This window comes from Pungitius pungitius, chromosome 13, assembly GCF_949316345.1.
Source record: "Pungitius pungitius chromosome 13, fPunPun2.1, whole genome shotgun sequence".
Classification (NCBI taxonomy): Eukaryota; Metazoa; Chordata; class Actinopteri; order Perciformes; family Gasterosteidae; genus Pungitius; species Pungitius pungitius.
Window position 1 is genome coordinate 17,257,741 of NC_084912.1, and position 22,142 is coordinate 17,279,882.

The following is a 22,142-nucleotide window of genomic DNA, read 5'->3' on the forward strand; positions in this document are numbered from 1 at the left end:
GAGGCGTCCTGCTGGGCGGCCCCCGGGAAGGGGGCCCATTGCAGCCGCCACAGAAGGCCCCGGCCCGTAGGGATAAATTACCCTGAATGGAAGGGTCTGTGCTCGCCGTTTTCTCCCCTCTCTTTTCTTACAGAAGCCGGGGCAGGGAAAGAATTCAGGCCCAACCACAGGTCGTCCGCCTCCCTCCTGGAAAAGGGTCTGTCTTCCAAGTCACCGGTTTAACATCCCCCCCCCCCCCCCGCCCACCGGGCTCCTAGCTCTCCGCTCCCACCTCCTCTGGAATGCTCCGGGGTTTTGTTGTATACCGCGCGTGTGTGTGTGTGTGTGTGTGTGTGTGTGTGTGTGTGTGTGTGTGTGTGTGTGTGTGTGTGTGTGTGTGTGTGTGTGTGTGTGTGTGTGTGTGTGTGTGTGTGTGTGTGTGTGTGTGTGTGTGTGTGTGTGTGTCAGTCTTTCATAACTTGGAGATGTGCACAAGGGTTTCTCAAGCACTTCTCTCGCCTGATATCAACAAACCACGGTACCTTTTTTTTTTTTACGAGCACCTCGCATCAAACGCAAAATGTCATTTCCCAGATGACCTCGGGCGGCTTCAAACTAACCCACCAAATAACAGCATGGCCGTCCCTTTTGGTTCGGAGACCGATGTGTCGGTGAAGGCTCTGGTTTTGATGTCGTCCGGTAATCAACGGGAAGCTGAAACAACGTAGCAAAAGATCTGGACCGTTTTGACCCAACTGGATAAAAACATGCATTTCTAAGACCAGGAGGGCCCTGTTTCCATGGTAATGCCCACATATGGTACTATTGGTAGTAAAATGATCAAATCTACAGTTGGTCTGTCTGCACCAGTTTGATAAATAGAAAGTCTCGACCTGTTCACATTTACACAGGCATGAGGTCTGTTTATTGGAGACCTCCTCGTAGTTAGCAGCTTATTTTAATGGCTGCCTGACGGACCGATTGTAGAAATCCGAGAGTTCAATATCCCGAAAAACTGGCAGACCCTCACTCGGAGAGCTGGAATTTACGAGCGCGAGTTTTTCGCCCCCAAATCCCAAATGTTAACATCGTGGGGCGTCTGGTGCCAACGTGGAGGAGGCTGCGGCCCGGAGCTCCTTCACGCCGCGTCAGTTTCTAACTGGATATTACCGAGCTGGACCTCAGAGCCCAGAATGTGAATAATCTCCTAGACGAGCTGCTAATACAGAGCGAGATCCTCTCCAGTGGGTTTCTGTTGCTCCTCTCAACGTACCACGGACACCACCCTCACCTGCGCCATTTTATTCAGTTACGATTTCACGCCGACGATTAAACTACGGCTGCATAAGTTAAACAAACGAACTATTTGGAAACGTGTGCTTTTCAGCTGTGAAATGTCCCAATGTTGGTCTGAGAACCTCTTCTGAACTCGGCTCTTTATGGAAGAGCTCCACATGAAGCACGTACAAGGACGCCACACATTCTGAGAATAAAAGGGCCGGTTTGAAAGAGATTTCAGGACTTTATGAAATGAATGCAGTGGAATTTAATTGAAACTTAAACTAGAACCCAGGAGCTTTGAGCTCAGTCGAAGCTCTGACCCGTGTGTCCCTGGTAGAGGCCCCTGTTGGTGGGGGGGGGGTCAGCTGGCCAAAAGAGACAATCTGTGGATTAGAGCGAGCTTGGACACCAAGTGCTCGCTCAGCACATTGCCCAGCGAGTCTAGTGTTCACAGCCAGAGGCAGAGCTCACAGATCCTCTGTGTTTACACTGCTGCCAGGCCTCACACACACACACACACACCTATTCACACCACAGCCAGTACATTTTTGCAGTGAAATGCTCAGTCTCACGTTCTGCTGTAGATCAGTGAACACGCACTTTGAACTGGTATCTAATCTAATGACTACAGATTGAAAAGTGTTTCAACATGTCGTCATTACCAAACTAATACGTTAATACGCATGTGATTATATTGAGTTACTCTTTTATGGCTTTTCGGGCTCCTCCTTCCACGTGAAAGGTGCCTCCGTCTCTGAAGGTCCGATATCAATGAACACGTCAATAGCAACTTCTGGCTAATCGCTGGATCTCCTCCCACGACGCATCGGGGCAGTAAAAGGCAGCTCTTCATCCTCCCCTATGCAGATTGTATCGTGCACAAACTGCCTCATCATCATCATCAGCAAGTCCCTTTTTAACGTGTGTGTGTGTGTGTGTGTCATGTTTGTGGGAAAGCGGTCCTCCAGTTTCCCATTAGGTCATTAAATCCTTTAGAGTATTTTGCGGTGGCTCTTTCATGTGTTTTCTCTTTGATCATAACACAAGAGTCCTTCCCTCAGTCACATTTTGTACACGCCGCACACACAAACGCACAAACAAGAGGCCATAAGCCACATAAGTACAGTGTGCGAAGGCCCGAGTCATCACTACAGCTTGTGGAAAAATGAAACCGTAGCACTGTGTGGCTCTTCTAACCCCGCCGTGGTCATGTGACCAGGCCAACTGCACCGCAGCGCTCTCACGGACACACGACATCCACACTCTGACGTCGTCTGCTAGAAACGCGTTCAGAATTGTCTGTGCAGCGGGGGAGGAAACGCAACTTTACCCCACAATGCTCCAACCCGGTCTGACTGGAGGGATCCCCCCCCCCCCCCCCCCCCCCCCCCACATGCCCGTCCAAGCAGCCATCCACTCATCCACGGCCAAGTCACTGCTACCTTTGAACTGACTTCACAGAGACTGCCGGCCAGATGATGGCACTGTGTGTGTGTGTGTGTGTGTGTGTGTGCGAGAGCGAGAGAGAAAGAGAACTGTATACAGCTACATAGCAGCACCATCCTTTCATTTCCACCCCCCCCCACCCCCCCTCGCACTTGTTAGATCTCAGAGGCCTTTTATTTATTTTTTACCCTCAATGGCAGGACGATGATATATCACTAAGCGTGTAATTACGTTTTTTTTTTGCTCATTTCAAGGGAATAAAGGACAGTATCCTCCCACACGCTTAGTCAATAGGCAATGACTTGTGTCTTTTTGTGTCTTTTGTGTAAATGGCATCTGGCGTGTGTTGTTTGCTTGAAATGAAGCACTGCATAGGGTGACTATGCAGAAATATGAGGGTGTTATTTAGCCCATGGTTTGAGGGGGGGGGGGTGGAGTTCGGCCTTAAAAATAAGCCAGCGCGCACACACATACACACACACACACACACACACACACATCATCAGTTACGTCACACTGAAGTGATTGAGCGTCCACTGTGTGATAAGACCCGAGTTTTAATGAACGTTTGAGATGAGCAGGCGCGAAAAGAGCCCACCAACTGCTGCACATGTCAAACGTTTGTGTGCGTGTGTGTGTGCGTGCGTGTGTGTGTGTGTGTGTGGGGGCGCATGTCTGCAAACCAGAGGGATGAGCTTGTGATGACCAGCGTGTCCAGGGAGATGTCTCGGAAACACTTTGAGGAGTTAAAACCAATCCGAGCTTTGTGTGTCTGGTAATTCGTGCACTCGATCGAGCAAACTGGATGTTGGGCGATTTTGGAAATTCCTGCGTGTGCGTGCGTGCGTGGGTGTGTCTGTGTGCGTGCGTGTGTGTGTGCGTGCGTCTACTCATGCATGTTGTTCCTCTCTATTTGTTTCTCCCCGGCCCTAACATGTGCCGCTGTGGTCCAACGGGCAGTGAGCAAATTAGAAGGTGGAGATGAGCCGCCGTTCGGGGGGGGGGGGGGGGGTGCGGCGAGTTTGTTTGGGAACCACAGAAAAGCCGAGTCGGTGTAACTCCACCCCCCCCCCCCCCCCCTCTCACTGCTGCAGTTCGCACCGCACTCTTTGCTTGCTTTAGATGCACAAACAGCCCTTTTCTCCGTTATTCTTGGTGTTGGTTTTCTCCATCAGCCGGCGGCATGTTATTCATTTTTAGCAATCGGCGAAATGGCTGTTTATCATAGTCATAAGCTGTGAAAAACATGCTAAATTATTAACCTCTCAAACACACCATGTGGGGAACATCCCATCAGAAAACGAGAACGTGAAGCGTGAAATTGGAACAGTTGTGTGTTTGATGTATAACTCAGTTTTACCCAGTTTAACCATCACTAACCAGCTCCTGTGAAACACCATTCTGCTCCACACGGGGCAGAGGTCAAGAGGGGTTACAAGGAAAGGTTGTTTAAGTTCAATATAAGTGACACACGGCCCCTAAATTCCTAACATTGGTGACACTTTTGTTTTGATTCCATTGAATTTGAATCTTTCCACCCAGCGAACAAAGTAGCAGTCGTCTCCCTTTTAGTCCTGTAGGGGGCGCTGAGGGCGAACAGCCCGCCCTCTGTGTGCGACCAGTCAGGCGTCTCGACCAGTCGGGGCAATCGGGGGGGGGGGGGGGACGGGGACAAAAGGGGCTTAAATCATTCCCTCCGTGTGCTCCCATCTCTCTCCAAGGCCCCGCCCCCCCCCCCCCTCTCCCTCCCACGCGCACACCGAATTTCCTGCTCATCGCACTTCATGGCGGCTGGAAGAAGAAGAAGGCGGCGGCGGCGGTGGCTCCGACCCTGCAGGTGGTCTCCGGGGAGGTCCTCGCCTCATTAACCCGGCGGGCCCTTTTTGACGCCGTGGCCACCGAGCTCCCCCCCCGTTGTGTGTCTTGGCCCCCGCTGCTTCCCCCCCCGACCGCTCACGTCCGGCGTGTAACCGCTCTACAGCTGAGCCGGTTGAACAGAGGTCGGACGCCTCGGCCCGGTCGCTGCTGGGTGGAGTCGAGTCGGGGAGGGAGGGAGGGGGGGGGAGGTTGCGGGTGATCTGTGTTTACCTTTGTCGGGGGAGGACCACCTGTCTCGTTGCACACCGTGGCTGTTTGGACAGTCCCTCTGTTGGTGGTCTCTGGTTTTCTTCTCTGCCTCACAGCCCCCCCCCCCCCCCCCTGGGCCTCTGGTCCTCTGGTGGGAGCGGGTCACGTGAGAATCTGGTTGTCGGTTTGACGCGCCGGCCTCCCATCGGAGCCGCCCTCCTTTTTTTTCGCCGGCTTGTCTTTTTGGGTTTGGGTGCCGCTAACGATACCCGGACCACCGCGACGCCGAGGACCAACACTCGCAGTAGATGGACCGGACTGTTTTTTTATCAGAACAACCTCCTTCCCCGCCGTCAAGGAATTGATCCGGAGAACAATTTAAAATGTCCCGACATGAAATGTTGTTAAATGCAGAAAAAGAACCCTGTTTACATCACAACTAATGCACCGCGATGGCGAAGGCCCTCGATGGGAAGCGCCATAGAAGAACTTTAACTCCCTCCTCAACTCCGCTTTTCAGGCACTTAGAAGAAGAAGAAACGCTTGAGATCAGCTGATTCCACTTAAACATTCCCTAAATGGACCAAAGGATGCGATTGTCGCCAAACTCGCACACAGTGCTCCACTGTCTCCCCCAAACAGCCGGGACTCTGATCGACCCAAGATGCATCAGGGGCTTGTCGTGCTGACGCGCCGTTGAATGCGCTTTGTGTGTGTGTTTGTGTGTTTGCATTGAGCCTTACGTAACAATCCACTCAGTGCCGGTGATTCGCTCTACTTCTGCATCACATTCATTCTTGTTACTTCAACTAATAGTCAGCGTGTCGGCCTCCTGTGCGTTGTTGTTCTGTGTCGTGGTGCGCACGCACGCACACACACACACACACACACACTCTCTCCTATATATATAATTTTTTTTTTTAAGGCATGTTTGACAAATGCACGGTCTGTGATGTGGCTTTGTGTTGACACAGCCTCTGCCTCTCAGACTCTTAATTTAGCTACACACACACACACACACGTGCTTTAAAGCACACACAAAAATGCTTTAAAGTACAACTGATATCCCGAGCTCACACTGTCACACTGCAGTATAATTTATTGTAGCAGCGGTGTAGGACCGTTACAATGGACCCTGGTGCACATATGTGACCCGTTATGAAGCCGCCCCCCCCCCCCCCCCCCTTCCAAGATAGAATATCACATGATGACTGATGACAATGTACTTATTACCTAGCAGACGCCGTTGTAAAACTGGTTTCATAACGGCTGACGACAAAGCAATGTCGTCCCGTGTTTCCTGCGATACGCCCGTCTCCAGTTGGGAGCTTTCAGGAGTTAGTCTGGTCCGGTCCACAGGAAGGGGGGGGTTGGTTGGTGCGAAGACGAGAATGAAGAGAAGCCGAATGAAAAGAAAGAGGCCATTAATTTAGTTCTGTGGGAGGGATCTGAAGGTTACGCGGCGCTCTCTGCCAGGCCCTCCTGGGTTGACTGATGCCTTTGTGAAGAGGCCAGGACGCGGACACACACACACACACACACACACACACACATGCAAGTACCAAGATACTCTGGGTTTGTTGCGGCAGACCAGTTTTATCAAAACGCACACAAAAGACGCACACTGACTCGTGAGAACATGTGGTGACGCTGTTTTCTGCTGGGGTGGGAAACCAGAGAGAGAGAGTGTGTGTGTGTGTGCGTGTGTGTGTGTGTTTTAGGACACGGTGTCTGTCTGTGTACAATGTCAACCCATCCAGGCTGTTTTAAAGGGCAGTAAAGAACAGAACTAATATGTATTCCTTACAGGTGCATCTCCTATTGGTCAATGTGAGTTGTTTTGCAGTCGAGGGAGCTTTGATGTATTTTAAAGCTGTACACAGAAGCCCCTCCTGCTACCTGGGAGGCTCCGGTCAGGCCAGGAACCAACCCCCCCCCCCCCCCCCCCCCCCGGTCTATTTTGCGGATGGCTGTAACAGGAGAGGAAAGCAGAAATGCATTTTTTCACCGTCATACTAGTGTTTGCTCTTCTCTCCGGATCCTACGCCCTTTTTAGTTCTCGGGCCTCTAATGGGGGGGGGAAAGGGATTCCGTCTTTAGCCAACTGCTCCCTGCACGTGGACGATTGTGGACTACTGAGGAGATTTTACACATCTCAGAAATAGATGTTTCAGAGGCACCTTTTTAAGTTTCTACACTGTCACATTGAACCTTTTTTAAGACGCTCGTCCCAATCACCGCGTTGCATCCTTGACTGGAAACTCAACGTTATTAAACCCCTTGACCCCGGGAGGCTGAAAAGGCGCCCGTCGTTATGGTAACGGCCCCGATGGCGTCTCCCACGCGGCGACACTTGTTTTAGAGGTCGGGTTAATGAAAGCCATTCGCACGGCGATGTTTACAGGCCCTCAGAGGGGGACACGGTCTGCGGCTGCATGCAGCGCATTGAGCGCCCTGCAGCAGAAGCAGCACACAAGATGCAGCTAAATGCTAAAAGAAGGAAAAGGGGCTTTAACTACCACTGCAGTGCGTTCGCTCGTCCGTGCTGTTCTGCTGGATGGGGGTCGCGTTGAAGTTACAAAAATAAGAACTTGGACTTAGTACTTAGATTTTCCGACGACTTGGCTTAAAAGCGTTTAAGTTTCTACTTTTATCCGGAGTTTCTTTTTTTAAATGGCCGGCGTTGCATTCCACCTTGATGAGCACAGTCAGGCCGGCACGTCGAGCGGAAATAATTAAAATTTAAGTGAGCTACGCTGCGGAGAAAAATAACAAATCCGTATCAGTTCTATATTTAGAACATTTATTCTGCTTTTCCCCCCCCACTGTTCTCAGGGTAACTAAAGGCCGGTTGGGTTTTTCTCGCCTGCCCATTAAAGTGCGCTTAGTCACGTGGGATCCAATCCAGAGTCTCTAACCTTCTCCCCCCCCCCCCCCCTCCCCCCCCCACCCGTCTGTGTGCAGGTGCCCGGGGCAGCGCCGAGTGCTCGTGCGGGAGGAACCACTTCACGTGCGCGGTCAGCGCGTTCGGGGAGTGCACCTGCATCCCGGCCCAGTGGCAGTGCGACGGAGACAACGACTGCGGGGACCACAGCGACGAGGACGGATGCAGTGAGTCCTCGCCAAGCTCCGCCCCCCCCTCTCTCTCTCCTTTGTGTCCTCTGTGTGTCCTGTCCTAACAAGTGGGGGGGGGGCCCATAATGATCATAGTGCTTCATTTTCCATTTTTTTTCTTAACCTAATTAAAATAAACTATATAAATGAACAAGTATATGAGATTAGATATTGATACTGGTATTTTCAATATTTCCTTACATTTTAACAACCAAAGTTGATGCTGGCAGAACCAGTTTGATGTTCTTCTCGGTGCCCAAAGGTTCTGACTGTGTTTGGGCAGCTCTCTGCAGCCAGCGTGTGTAACTGCACGACCCTCGGAATCTAAAAGTGGGCTTCGGGAAGAGGCTTTCCTGCAAAAATTGTCCAGAATACTAGGAGAGGGAGAGGGAGAGGGGGAGGGGGGGGGTGAAAACAACATAAGTGGGCCCATATGGATCCCGTCACCACGAGAGGGAAACACTTAATGGCTCACTGGTCCGGGCGGGGGTAGGATTTCTGAAGCACAACGCGCAGAACTTCTGGCACCGGAGGGCGATGAGGGAGTATTTTTCCTGCTCAGCGTGTCACTCTGTCTCCAGCGCTCCTCGTTTCCACCTCTGCGGGGGCCTCGAGGGGGGAGGGGGGGGAAGACGCTTCCCGAGGCTCCGCCGAGAGGTCGCGTGGCCCGGGTTGATCTTCTGTCTCCGCTCCCATCCGTCCGCCTCTGTCAGATTAGGCCGGTTAGGGCGCCGGCAGAGGGGACGCTAAGTGTTATTGATCCCCGGGGGGGGCCCGGTTGAGCGTTCAGTGAGGCCCGAAACGCCGGGCGCATCGACCCGCGCGCCCGGCGACGCGCCTGAGCAGCTGACAGATAACGGAGCGTCCAGCCGGACCGACCCTAATCCATTAGTACGCTCCCATCGATCCTCCACCAGGCTCACGGCGCCGAGATTGATGGCGTTTTAGAGGCCAATCGTTTCGGGGTCCGTCCCACTTCGCTCAACTACAAACCGCGTCGTGGGGGGGGAGAAACACTGGGGTTATAGAGCTAATTCATGTGTCGAGATATTCCTCCTGTTCAGCTGGAACGTCGGATGCGTGTAACCGTGGGAACGCCAAATCCCAATGAACACACACACACACACACACACAGGAATATCAGCAGAATTGTAGCAGTGCAGTTTGTGGCATCCAGACTTGGTTTGAACTTTAACTCATTTATCTAGTTAAACCAATTTGAACAATTTCCACATAGCGCAATTGTGTTGAATCACAATGTGTGTGTGTGTGTGTGTGTGTGTGTGTGTGTTACGCTGTGGAGCAGATGTGGTTGTCGTGCGCTTGCATGCGACGGGATCTTTGAATGCGATTCCGGGGTCACGGACCCTCGGTGCAGCCCCCCTCCCCCACCCCCCACCCCCCAAAAACAACACCTCTTTTGAACCTCCTGATGAAAGTGTCGACGCCTCGGCGGTTGAAGGGCGAGAGAGGAGAGAGGAGAGAGGAGAGAGGAGAGAGGAGAGAGGAGACGTCTCAAGGACGGCGAGCCAATCAGCCCCGGAGAAAGTAAACAAAGGCACGACTCGAGAGATGCTTCATCCAATTAATCACGCCCCCTTTCATCTTCCATCATTGATCCGAGAGATCAAACCCCCCCCCCCTTTTCAATAACCTTGACGTTATTTTTTGTAGTTTTCAGTCTTTTTATTTTCATTTTTTTTTTTTCAAGGTGCATCTGATCGATGATACACCCACAGCAGCTTTTTTTGAGTGAGGCCCTGTGAGACGGGACGAGGCCCAGCCGTCTCTCACCTCTCAGTTCCTCCCCCCCCCCCCCCACAAATCATCCTCTCTCACTCTGCGTTTCACTTATAAGGGACCAAGTGGGATGCAACACACACACACACACACACACACACACACACACACACACACAGACCCACTGTTGGAGTCCTGCTGAGTTAAAAGCAGCTGCTTAAAGAGCGCGTGCACACACACACACACACACACACACACACTCAGTTGGGCCTGATTGAATGCGCCGCGGGAGGCTCGGCTTCCTCCGGGTGTCGGCTCTCACACGAGCCTGTGAGGTTTAAGAGATCTGTGTGTGTGTGTGTGTGTGTGTGTGTGTGTGCGCTATGAAGACACACACACACACACACACCTTATGCAAGCCACTCAGTCGGGTGCTGTTAAAATTTGGGGGAGGACCACCTGGTGGCGTTATGCTTCACATATTTATGACAATAATCCACTTGAGCGATAACTTGCTTCCCACAACTCCAGAAGTGCTCGTGAATCCTCTGAAAGTTTCGCTCCCAAACTAAATATAAAGGGGGGCCAGGCACTGTCTGCTTTTGTTGTCCGTTGCCTGGCAACCCGTGTTCTCCCAATTTAATATGATTTTAAAAAAACAGCGTAGCGTGCACCCAACCTCTCGAAAGGCCTCTTAAATCCACGATTCTGTCGTAATGATCGTTAACCCGAGGTTTACGAACATGGGGCCGTCTCCTCTTTTGAGTTTTGTGGACAGAAATCTGAAGGGTTGTTATGGCGTGTGATTTTCGGGCTCCTCTGCAAAGCAACTCTCGGAGACGGCGTTTTTCAAGCATCTTTAATCTGTTCCTGGCTTAATAGTCAGTCCTAATCTTGACCTCCGACCCCGGATCAAACCTGAAACTAGTCCTATGAACAAAACGAGCGAGCTCAAGCCCCGAAAAAACGGGTTCCCACAAGGGCATTGATACAAACACAGAGACACCCATAGAGGTTTATATATATCTATATAAAGTAAGAAGTAACCCCCCGTGTGCTTTAATCTTCCGCTCTGCGCAGCGTTGGCCAATCAGGGAGAAGCTGTGACCGCGGGAGGCGAGTTGATCCCAAAGCGGGAGCGGAGAAGATTAGGACCCCATTCCGTCCTCCTCCGTGTGTCAATCTGCCCCCTCCGTCCCCCTTCGTCCTCGCCCTGCGTCTTTGCATCCTTTCCTCTTCCCAACCCCCACGGGGCGTTTCTCATTTATTTCCCCACTATGTGGTTTTGATTTTCGCTCGGGTTTGTCCCCGTCTTCGCGGCGCTTTCTCCTCGTCCTGTTTTACCTCCTCCCCTCTTTCTCCCCCTGTCGGCCTCCGGATATGACCCGCACACATTAGCCTAATCCTCCTCCTCCTCCGCCTCCTCCTCCTCTTTGCTTGGCTCCGTCCTCTCCTCCTCCGCCTCCTCCCTCAATATTTACTCGCCGCTCGGCGGATGAGGCGAGCGCACTTGTTCACACAGAAGGGGACACGGCGAGGGGGCCGAGGTGGGAACGGGGGACAAAGGAGCCCCGTTGGTCCCCGGCGCCCGGCCCCCCACCTCCTGTGTGGGCCCCGTGTAAGCTCGTTTGAGGAGGTTTTAAATGTGCGGGTAATTCTGCGGGTGATGGATCACTGCAGAGGAGAAACGCAGCGTCAAATGAGTCGTATCATAACGTTCCTTTGGCACGTTCTGTATCTTCTCACCATGATGACTCTTTTAAAAAAAAAAAGTGTATCATCATATTCCTTACCGTCGAGTGAACTCTCCGGGGGGGGGGGGTGGTCACTGCGATGTCACCTCACTGACCTACAATCACGCATTCCTCCATTTGGACCTTTCTGCCTGCCAGACGAAACACACCTTTGGCAGACGTCGCCTCGGGCTCCGAGAACAATTTAATCAACGGACCAATTGAAGGGAATGATTGACTGGTTTGTTGGACTGGACTGCAGGATGAGAAGATACTGATCAATTTTATTTTACCGGTCGGTCTTCTCCTTGTCATACATGCACAATCCTAATCCGTCATTAGGGTTAGCGAGCATGATTCATTCTCATACGTATGGACAGGCTAAGCTAATATCCCAATAGTAAAACATCATCTTTAGGCCTCGTCAAGAGGACGTTGTTCTTGTTAAATGAAGGACGCGCTCGACGGTCGTCGTGGCAACAAGAGGCCCGCGTCGGCCTTGACGGACAGAAAGACGGCCCGGCGACCCGGCGGTTTTTGGTGCGTTTGTGCCGCTCTGAGGGGAAAATATTACCCAACTGCTGCCCCCTGTGTTGACAAAAGACGAGGTCTCAACGCTGCGCCTCGTACGAACCTCGCAGCCGTGGTTCATAGAGATGAGAGAACCATGTGTCTGAAGCTTCAGAAGAAAAGCTCTCGCCGGGATCCAGCACTCGATGTAAGAGCAAGTCGCATCATTTATCACAGTCAGAATAGTGAAAAAGATGAATGTTTCCACCTCGGACGGCAGTTATCTGGAGGCTCTTTTGGAGCTCTTTTGGAGCTCCTGGGATCAAATATTCTCATAAGGTCTGCAGACTCCGCTATCGCTCCCTGGAGTCCACCTCTGGTTTCCAGTCAGTGTAGTGTCTCTCTCTCTCTCTCTCTCTCTGTCTCTCTCTCTCTCTCGCGCGCGCCTGCCTCTGATGTGATGAGCGGCATTTCTAACCCTTCAGCAGATATATCGCTGCCATTAGAGCCACTTGATTCTGCTGCTCAACAGTAAAAGGGAGGACATTAACTCTGCTGCTCAAGGCCACTTGAAGACATCACACACACACACACACACACACAGACATTATGCTCCGAAGCTTCTCTTCCCCCATCGGCCAGAAAACACTTCTTCTAAACGTTCTTAAAAACACATTTGACTAGAAATACACAATTAGAACTGATTTTCACTGATCACGACGTAAGGGAACCACTGGTCACCATAGCTACCCGCGTACGGCTGCTAAAGAGACGCCTCGGAGGGAAGCCTTCCCAGCATGCTCCCTGCTGATCCACTTGATACCACGCACGCACACACAGGCCCCACCCACTGCGTGCGTGTGTGTGTGTGTGTGTGTGTGTGTGTCTGTGTGTGTGTGAGAGAGTATTTATTTGCGTACAACTTGTGTGCCCAAACGGCTCTGCGCTGTGTTTGTTTTCCGAGGGCGCAGCGAGGCTTTGCTTATGTCTGACCATGTGTGCGTTTCATGTGTGCGTGTCAGCCCGCCCCGCTCTCCTCCTCCTCCTCCTCCTCCTCCTCCTCCTCCTCCTCCTCCTCCTCCGCCGTGCTGAATTATTTATTGAAACGTCGAGCAGCAGCATTTTCTTCTCCCCTCGGTCAGTCGAGGCCCCCGAATCTGCTGACGCTCCGTCGGAGGCGCATCCAAAATGCATCAAACCGCCTCAGTCTGACAAAGACAGTCCTGTGCGTGTGTGTGCGCGTGCGTGTGCGCGCATCAGGCTGACAGACTCTCTGCAAGTTGACTCCCTGTTCAGGTCCAGCTTATTGCAGCAGTTCTGTCAGATTTTGCACTCTGTCCTTACCTCATATTTTGGTTCTTAACCTCTTTTTGAAAGAGGATCTTTCAGCAGTTTAAACATAGCAAAAGCTTTGGAGACTTACCTTTTCCTAATTCATGAAGAAGTTCTATGAATTATGACGTTGACATATTCGAATTGTCAGTATTTAATCAACAGTTCAACAACCAAAGAGATTTATTATAGAAAAATGAATGATGAATCTTCAGCTCCTCAAAATGTAGCTTAACTGTTTCTTTTCTTTTTAAAGGATGTTTTGTCTTGCAGCAGATGCTAAAATCTGAAGTTTTTAAAATGTGACAAAAACACGAAATTAGTTTTCATTTTCGCGTCACCCGACTGACTGGAAATCGATGGAAAACAAATAAAGAAAGCATTAATGGCATTAATTAGATAACTGTTTGCATTGAGCTCATCAGCAGTGCAAGCGAGAGGCTTCTGGTGGCTGCAGTGTGGATAATGGAACCAATAATGGAACCAACGTGCACTATGTGGCTATGTGGGTCAGTGGGGCTTCACTTCCCCCCCCAGACACCAGAACCACACCCCGAACACACACACACACACACACACACACACACACTCAATCCACCCACTGACTCCTCCGCCTGTCTGCCCCTGGTTCACCTGCTGCCTGACGTCATACATTTTTCATAAAGGCTGCGTTGCTCGCTCAATATTTCATATATGCGGTATTGACAGACAGGGGATGGGGGGGGGGGGTCGTCTGTGTGTCGGGCTTCTGCCCCCCCCCCCTCTGTTCCATCCCTCTCTCCGGCCCTGTAATTGAATTAGCCGCGTCTGCGGATGACAAAGGGCCAGTCATTGGGGCAGCTCGCATCTCCCAGCGCATGTGAAGTTATGCAGGAATGCGCTGGGGGAGGGGGGGGGGGGGGGGGCTCAGCGCGGACCGTCCCGCAACATCTCAACGCGTCGTGATGTTTACAGCAGAAGTGGATCTACAAAGCTTTTTAGAATGTCCACCAGATGATATTTTGTAGGTATTATGTCTTCTTGTGAGGCATCACACACAATTCAATTTCTTCTATTTATTTTAGCGCTAATCAATAAATAAATGAATGTAACCCTGATGTCACATTAACAATGAGATTAAATATCACCCATGCTTATAATTTGGCTACATGGGAGATGGATAAATCATGTGTCACATCACATAATGTTAAATATGAAACCAGCTGGTTTACATCTGAGGCAAGTCGCCCCTCCTGTGTGTGTCTGTGTGTTTGTGTGTGCCTGTTGACTGACTTGTGCCCCCCCCCCCCCCCCCCCGCCCCCTCATCCTTCCCCACCCAGTGCTCCCCACCTGCTCGCCGCTGGACTTCCACTGCGACAACGGCAAGTGCATCCGCCGCTCCTGGGTGTGTGACGGAGACAACGACTGCGAGGACGACTCCGACGAGCAGGACTGCCGTGAGTCCCCCCCCCCCCCCCCCACACACACACACACACACACACGCGGTGGCCTTTTTTAACCTCAGTTCATGTCCTTGTTGTTTTGTGGCGTTGTTCAAAGCTCCGTCAGTGCGTGTTTCAGGCAGCCTGAACACTTTTAATAATAAATCGGGGTCCGTCTGTCATCCAGCGGTTTCTCCTCCTGTGCTGTTGACCCAGTTACTGTATCAGCAGCCAGGCACTGAATCACCTCCTGATGGGGGGGTGGGGGGGGTCTGTGTGCTGCGAGCCCGCTATCAATTTTTCATCCCCCTTCCCCCCCCCCGAACTGCTTATTATTTCATGCGAATCACTTTCAGTCTTTTTTTTTGTTTTTCGTAGCCCCGGTCCGTCTTTCACCTCCCAATAAATTTCATTCCTCTCCCCGACGCAGTTTTTTTTTTTATTAGTTATTTTTTTATTTCACGATTCAGAGACGGGGAGACAATCCTCCCCGCTCGGCTGGAGCCGAAGTCGTTGTCGGGAGTCTCCAGTCGGACGCGCAGTGAGGTGATGAACACGAGACGCTCCGTGTTCTTCAAGTCTAAAAAGAAAAAACATCACACACACACACACACACACACACACTCTCAGGGAGCTGGTTAATGACGCCCAGCACCCTTTGCCCTCTGACGTTTGGCCGCTGTGTGAATGATGAGCGTCCTCTGGGGTTACTGACCTCTGACCTCCCTCTGTTTGCCTCGCTGATGGGAAGGAGATGAGGGGGGGGGGGGGGGGGTTATGAAGAAAGAGATGAAGAAAAAACACTATATGTATATTTTCTTTCACGTTGAATAATAAATTTGTCCACAGTGCGCTTAAACTTCTAATATAATTTGGACCCCCCCCTTCCCCTGTGGAATTATATGATATGAAGTGCTTTCCTTTGTCTCGGGGCGGGGGCACCCGGGATGAGGTGAGGTCGATGTGGCAAAGGTCAGCCGAGGTCAGGCTCTTGAAAGTAGAGCGATAAATCATCCTGTGCTGATGCCCTGGACAACATTTACTTGTCCCCGATAACATCACGGATTCACTGGATTCTTTTCACAGTTTGTTTACATTCCGCCAAAACTAAGACACACACACACACACACACACACACACACACGCACACACACACACACACACACACACACACACACACACACACACACACACACGCACACACTCTGCAGCCGTTGCCATGACACAACCCTCATCAGAGAAGAACGAAAAAATGTCAGTGGAAAGCTTCATCATCATCTTCTTCTCCCACCCTTCCCGTTCCGTGGTTATCTCTCCCCCCCCCCCCCCTAGGTCTTCGTCTCCGTCTCTGTCTCGGTTTGTCTCGCACGCGGTAGCGATGGAATTATAGATTACCCGCCCGCGCCCCCCCCCCCCCTACCCCATCATCATCAAGAGGAGCGCGGCCCGGGTGTCGCCCATCGATCGCGGCGGCTCTGAACGACGGTCCGGTCTTCAATGGAGGGGACGCGTGGACGATGAGGGCGGGGGGAGGCTTTTATTTTATTTTTAAATCTTCAGTCTCAAGGTCAACTGTCTGGGGAAACCAAACTTTGTAACTTGGAGCAGCCGGGACGGATAATGAAGACGTGAAGCCAGCTGGTCCACAGAGGAAAGCTGTTCATTCCATCTCTGAAAGTGACAAACGCGCCGCGCTGCACGTCAATAAATGCTTGTTTACCTCCACGCTCGGGGCACGTGAATGTCTTGTTTTTATGGTCGGTTTCGTAAAAAGTACAGAAATTGTCGAATGAAACTCCTCCAAGATCGTAAATGTATGTCGAGCGCTACAGTCCAGGCTTCGGACACATTTACTGTTGACCTTTAAACTCTCAGCCTTTTAGTGGGTGTAGGACTCAATCCGGATGCAGTGGATTTGGCGCTGGTTAGGACTTAGGAGGCTGAGGATAATGCTTCTTCACAGTGTCTCCTCTCCTCTCTCTGTTGTATCCTCATCCCGGGGGGGTCTTGTTTCCCCACCTGCAGCGCCTCGAGAGTGTGAGGAGGACGAGTTCCACTGCCTGAACGGCTACTGCATCCGCAGCCTGTGGCACTGCGACGGAGACAACGACTGCGGGGACAACAGTGACGAACAGTGCGGTGGGCGCGCACACCTGCACGCACCCGGCAATCGCTATCCAGCCTGCAAGCTATTTCTGAAGTTTGACCTTTTTTATTTTTTTTTTCATAACAGACATGCGCAAGTGTTCGGACAAAGAGTTCCGCTGCACGGACGGCAGCTGCATCGCCGAGCACTGGTACTGCGACGGAGACACGGACTGCAAGGACGGATCGGACGAGGAAAACTGCCGTGAGTTTCTCTGGAGGCCTTAAAGGTCATGAGTCTGGATGTCAGGAAGTAGGGGGGGGGGGGGGGGGGTGGGGGGGTCGTGTGATGTAGTTTATCCACAGTCGGTTGGAAGGGAAAAACAAAAAGTTTCCACAGCTGACAGCTGTACGTGGCTGACGTGTCACGTTGACGGCATCGGTGACGTCGCCCGCCAGGTCCTCAGGGTGCGGCTTCGTGAATCCAAACTTTTTTTGCCTTTTTTATACACACGTGTTCGCTGTCACACTCCGCGTGGGCTTGTGACAGACTCTGCAGAGACGAGGGGAGGCTTCAGAGAGCCTCCCGACGGCCAGCTGCCGCACCGTCTTATCCGGCATCTGTTTGCATGCCTCATTGCGCGCGTGTGTGTGTGTGTGTGTGTGTGTGCGCAGCCTCCGATGTGATGGTAACCACCTGCAGCGTGGAGGAGTTCCAGTGTGCGTACGGACGCTGCATCCTGGACATCTACCACTGCGACGGAGACGACGACTGCGGGGACTGGTCGGACGAGTCGGACTGCTGTGAGTTATGAAAGGGGGGGGTCTTTGAGGGGGGGGGCACAAGCGGCGTATGTCGCATGCGCTCTCATCTCATAAATTGTTGCAGCAATTTTGGAGTTTATTGCATTTGTTACCCAGATATAAAGCAAAAGAAGAAAAAATGCCACTGGAGAATGAATCAAAACTTTAAAGGCCCTTTATAAGCAGAAACCTGATGCTGGGATTTGATACCAAAATCTTTTTGGAAGGTTATATATCTTGTAAGGTTCGTGGTTGGTAAGGTTCACGAGGCTTGAGGTCACTAAAGGTCATTTTATACGCTTTACAAACACTTACACTAATATAATAATAATAATTGGTATATGAGTGAATAGTGGCGTTGGAATGTGCCAGAGGGAACATCATTTTCTAAACTACCGCTTGAACAATTTGGGCCTTATTCGATTAACCTCATTTGATTACTTTTTTTTCTATCCGCCGATTCGTTGTTTAGTCCGTAATGTGTCAAAGTCGTTTTTGAAAAATGCCCATTCAGAGCTCGATGAGGACGTCGCTGAGCTGCTGGTTCTGTCCTTCCGTCACTCCAAAGAGCCAAAGATATTCAGCCTGTGACACGAAACAGAGACAAACGACACCTACGCTCCATATGGAGCCTTATGAAGTGTTTTGATTTGTACATAAATATTTCATATAATAGAGAAATGTGGACATCTTAACTTCCCCGTTTTTTTTCTCAGTCAAGCCCACGTCAGTCTGAGCTCAGGAACAGCTGTTCGGCTCCACGGCATCTGTCATAACTGCCTGTTAGACTTCCTGTCACTGTCACACACACACACACACACACACACACACATTAGTGTGACGATGAACAGCGACGATCATGTTTCACTCTCCTTCACTGCAGAGACAAATCTCTCAGCATCTCCCCCCTCGTTCCCTCGTCTACTCACTGTCACGTTCTTCTTTTATTTGCTCATTGTCCAACCCACCACATCACTCACTCGCACACAGACACACACACACACACGCACACATTTGTGCGCTGCGGTTTCCCCCCCCCCCCCCCCTTTGATGTGTTTCGTCTCCAGCTTGACGGGTTCTGTAAAGCCGTTGCGTCGGCGCCACTCGACCGAGCTGCTCCCCGTTTCTCCCACGTCCAGCTTCTTTTAATTGCTGCCTCGTTCTGAAGCGTTTGACGTTCCTCTTTGGGAAGTTGTGATGGCATCAAAGCTTTTTAGAGGAAAAAAAAATGTTTGGGGAAGAAAATAAAAGGAGCAAAATGAATCCTCACACTTGTTTTGCTTGGTTCTTTTTGAGTCTGAAATGATGCAGTTTCATTACGAACCCTTTTCCTAAACGCGTGTTCACTGAAGACCAACCGGGTTAATTCTGTCCCGCTGCTCTTCATCTGTCATGTCAATGATGGCGTTGGGATTGTGAGTATTTAGTATTTATATATATATATTATATGTGTGTGTATGTATGTGTGAAGTCGTCTTGGCTTTGTGAAACCTCCAGATAGCTGGTGGACGCACGCAGGAGGCATTCCTCACAGGCTTTGCAGGGCCCGTCCTCAGCAGACAGCATTGCTTGGCATTGGCTCTCCAGACACATGAAGGGAGCTTTGTAAGAGGAGAGCCCCCCCCCCCCCCCCACCCCCACCCATCCCGCCCACACACACACACACACACACACACACACACACACACTCATGTTGATGCGCATATCCAAAAACACTCACGACTGCATGCCTGGTTACCGCTTGCAGACACGGATACTGCTTTTGGGCTGCATTGCTGAGCAGATGAAAGAGCATCGTTGCTGTGTGAGTGTGTGTGTGTGTGTGAGAGGGAGGGGGGGGGGGGGGGAGAGAGCGATAAATGGTAGATGAATCATTCGAGTGAGCGTTGGTTGGTGTTTATCGGCTCCCCACGCTGATTCTAGTGACCTCATAATTCTCTTTTTTTTAATCTTTCTCTTCTGAAATCTCTCTTTCTCTCACACGCCACCTGCCGTTTTGAATGCCCCCCCCCCCCCCTTCTCCTCTACCCCATCTTCTCTGGTCCAACTGATAAAGCCCGCCGCTTGAAACTCCACCACATCTTTCATTTCAGTCTCTCTCCTTCTTCCCTTATCTCAAGCCGTCCTGCGCCGTCGGGGGGCGGGGGGGGGGGGAAGAGAAACGCGTCCACTCTTTGGTCCTTAAGACGCTCGCGTGTGATTCAGCTTTAATCTTCCTCCTCCGTCCTCATCTGCTGCCAGTTTGATCACTTTGATCTGAGCGCATGTTGCGATGCATGGGAGGGGGTTTAAAGGTGGGAGGGGGAGGGGGGGGGGGGGGGGCGGCTCTGATCGCCAGACATGAAAACGATCACAAGGCGTCCAAGACAACCAACCAATTAATGTCTGCGGGGGGGGGGGGGGGGGGTAAGGATGCGTCGCTGGTTTTAAAACACTGCGTTTCGGGGCGCTTGGACAGCGGAAACGGGAGAGAAACGCAGTCATCGACGAGGCTTCGGCACCTCGATGGGATCGCCGGTAATATCACGCTGTCCAAAATGTTGTCGGTAACGCTGCCGCACCAGTCGGCGGGCGGCGGCACGCGTCGAGCTGTCTCCACTCCTCTCCAGGCCGATCGTCCCGAGTGTGTTTTGTACGTGTTGGACACGATGATAATAGTTTCACAACAATCACTTGTAACCGGACGCCAAATCCCACGTGTGCATAAGTACGTAGGGCAAATAAAGAAGATTCCGATTCTTAAATGGAAACATGCAAAGGATGTACTTTGATAAATATGATCATTGATCAATGCAGGCAGCCCTCACAGGAGGACTTATTTAATTTAAATATTTTCATTTATTATTTAAATAGAACTGTTTAAATGGAAAGCGTCTATAACTTAACGCCGTAAGTGTGTGCGTGCAGCTTCCCATCAGCCCTGGCCGGTCGGTGGAATTCATGTGCAGCAGCGGGATGTGCATCAACGCCGGCTGGAGGTTGTGACGGCGAATTCGACTGCGACGACCAATCGGACGAGAAGAACTGCAGTGAGTAGCTTCTCCCGTCACAATCATCATTGTTTTGTTTACTTATTCAATGCGATTTGTCTCGGGCCTCAGATTGTCAGACTTCACGCTGGCAAATGGAAGCACCAGGCATTCACACTCAAATCACCTGAGCTAACAAGGAATGACGTGTGTGTGTGTGTGTGTGTGTGTGTGCAGCCACGTCCATGTGCACAGCCGAACAGTTCCGCTGCGGCACTGGACGCTGCGTCCGGTTGTCATGGAGATGTGACGGCGAGCCCGACTGCTCTGACCGAAGCGACGAAGAGGGTTGTGAGAAAACCGGTGAGACTGTTTTTTTTTTTTTTTTTTTGCCGTTATCTGGTTTTCAGGAGCTAAATATAACACCAGCTTCACCCGTAGCCATGGCAACAGCTGAATGCAGCCCTCCTCTACTCACTAACCCACTTTGAGTTGTTGTTTTTTTTCTCTTGTATAAACACAGTAGCGTTCACACAACAGACCTGCGGCCAATCTACCAAAACTGTCCCGTCAGCTGAGATAGAAACGAGCAATAAACAAGCGTCTGGGAGCAGAGAAAAGTGTTAAAAAATAAAAACGTGATCCACAAGACTGAAAAGAGGTTCCAGGTCGCTTTGCATGATGCGAACAGCATTCCCAGCGGTTCTTTTTAAGCTTTTTGTATCAGACATCCAGTTTAGACAATGGTGGACAATATGCAATGGTTACATGTGATGATGGAGCTAAAGGATTTTGTTTAAAGTGCAGAGTGGGAGGTGAACAGTTGTTGCAACACTTGTCTCACGGGAGGCCTCTCCTTGTCTCCTCCCCCCCCCCCCCCCCCCCCCCCCCCCCCCCCAACAGAGAGCCCCCCGTGTGCTCCCGATCAGTTCCAGTGCGGGAACGGACGCTGCATCGGCCAGAGGAAGGTGTGCAACGAGGTCAACGACTGCGGGGACGGGAGCGACGAACACCCCCACCACGACTGCCGTGAGTCCCGCGCGCCGCTTTGGGACCGAAACGCCACGGACCGACTTTAAAAAAAAAGATCTACGGCGCTGTACATTTAGGGCACGTCATACTGCACTTCTGCTAATTAAACGCCGCGCGGCGCCGCGGGCCCAGAGTAAAGCGCTTTAATTAATCATCGGTACGTCATGGATTCATTAAATTAGATTATTCAGTGTGTCATCTCCTCAATCCCTCTGTGTTCTAGTTTCTCTACAAACAACGGCGTTGGAACATTTGAGAAGGGAGCATTTTTCTGCAGTGAACATGTTGTTTTTTTTTAAATGCTAACAGCCCTCAAATACGCCTACGTCTTAATAGCCTTCGAATAAAAAAAACAAAAAAAACACCAAGTTTTAGTAACCAAGTAACAAAATTGCTCTCTGCTGCCTCATGACTTTATTACACCCCCCCCCCCCCCTCAAAGCACCGCCGCCGACTCTTGAATAACATTCACGATCACGAGGACTGACATGTGCATTAAACGTATTGATCCCTCATTGAAATTCATTAAACGTCTTTGGGGGTGGGGGGGGGGGGATGGAAAAAGCCTTATCGCGGCACTAAAGGAAAAAAGGTCACTGAAACCCGCGGCGTGTTTGTTCGGCTTTGA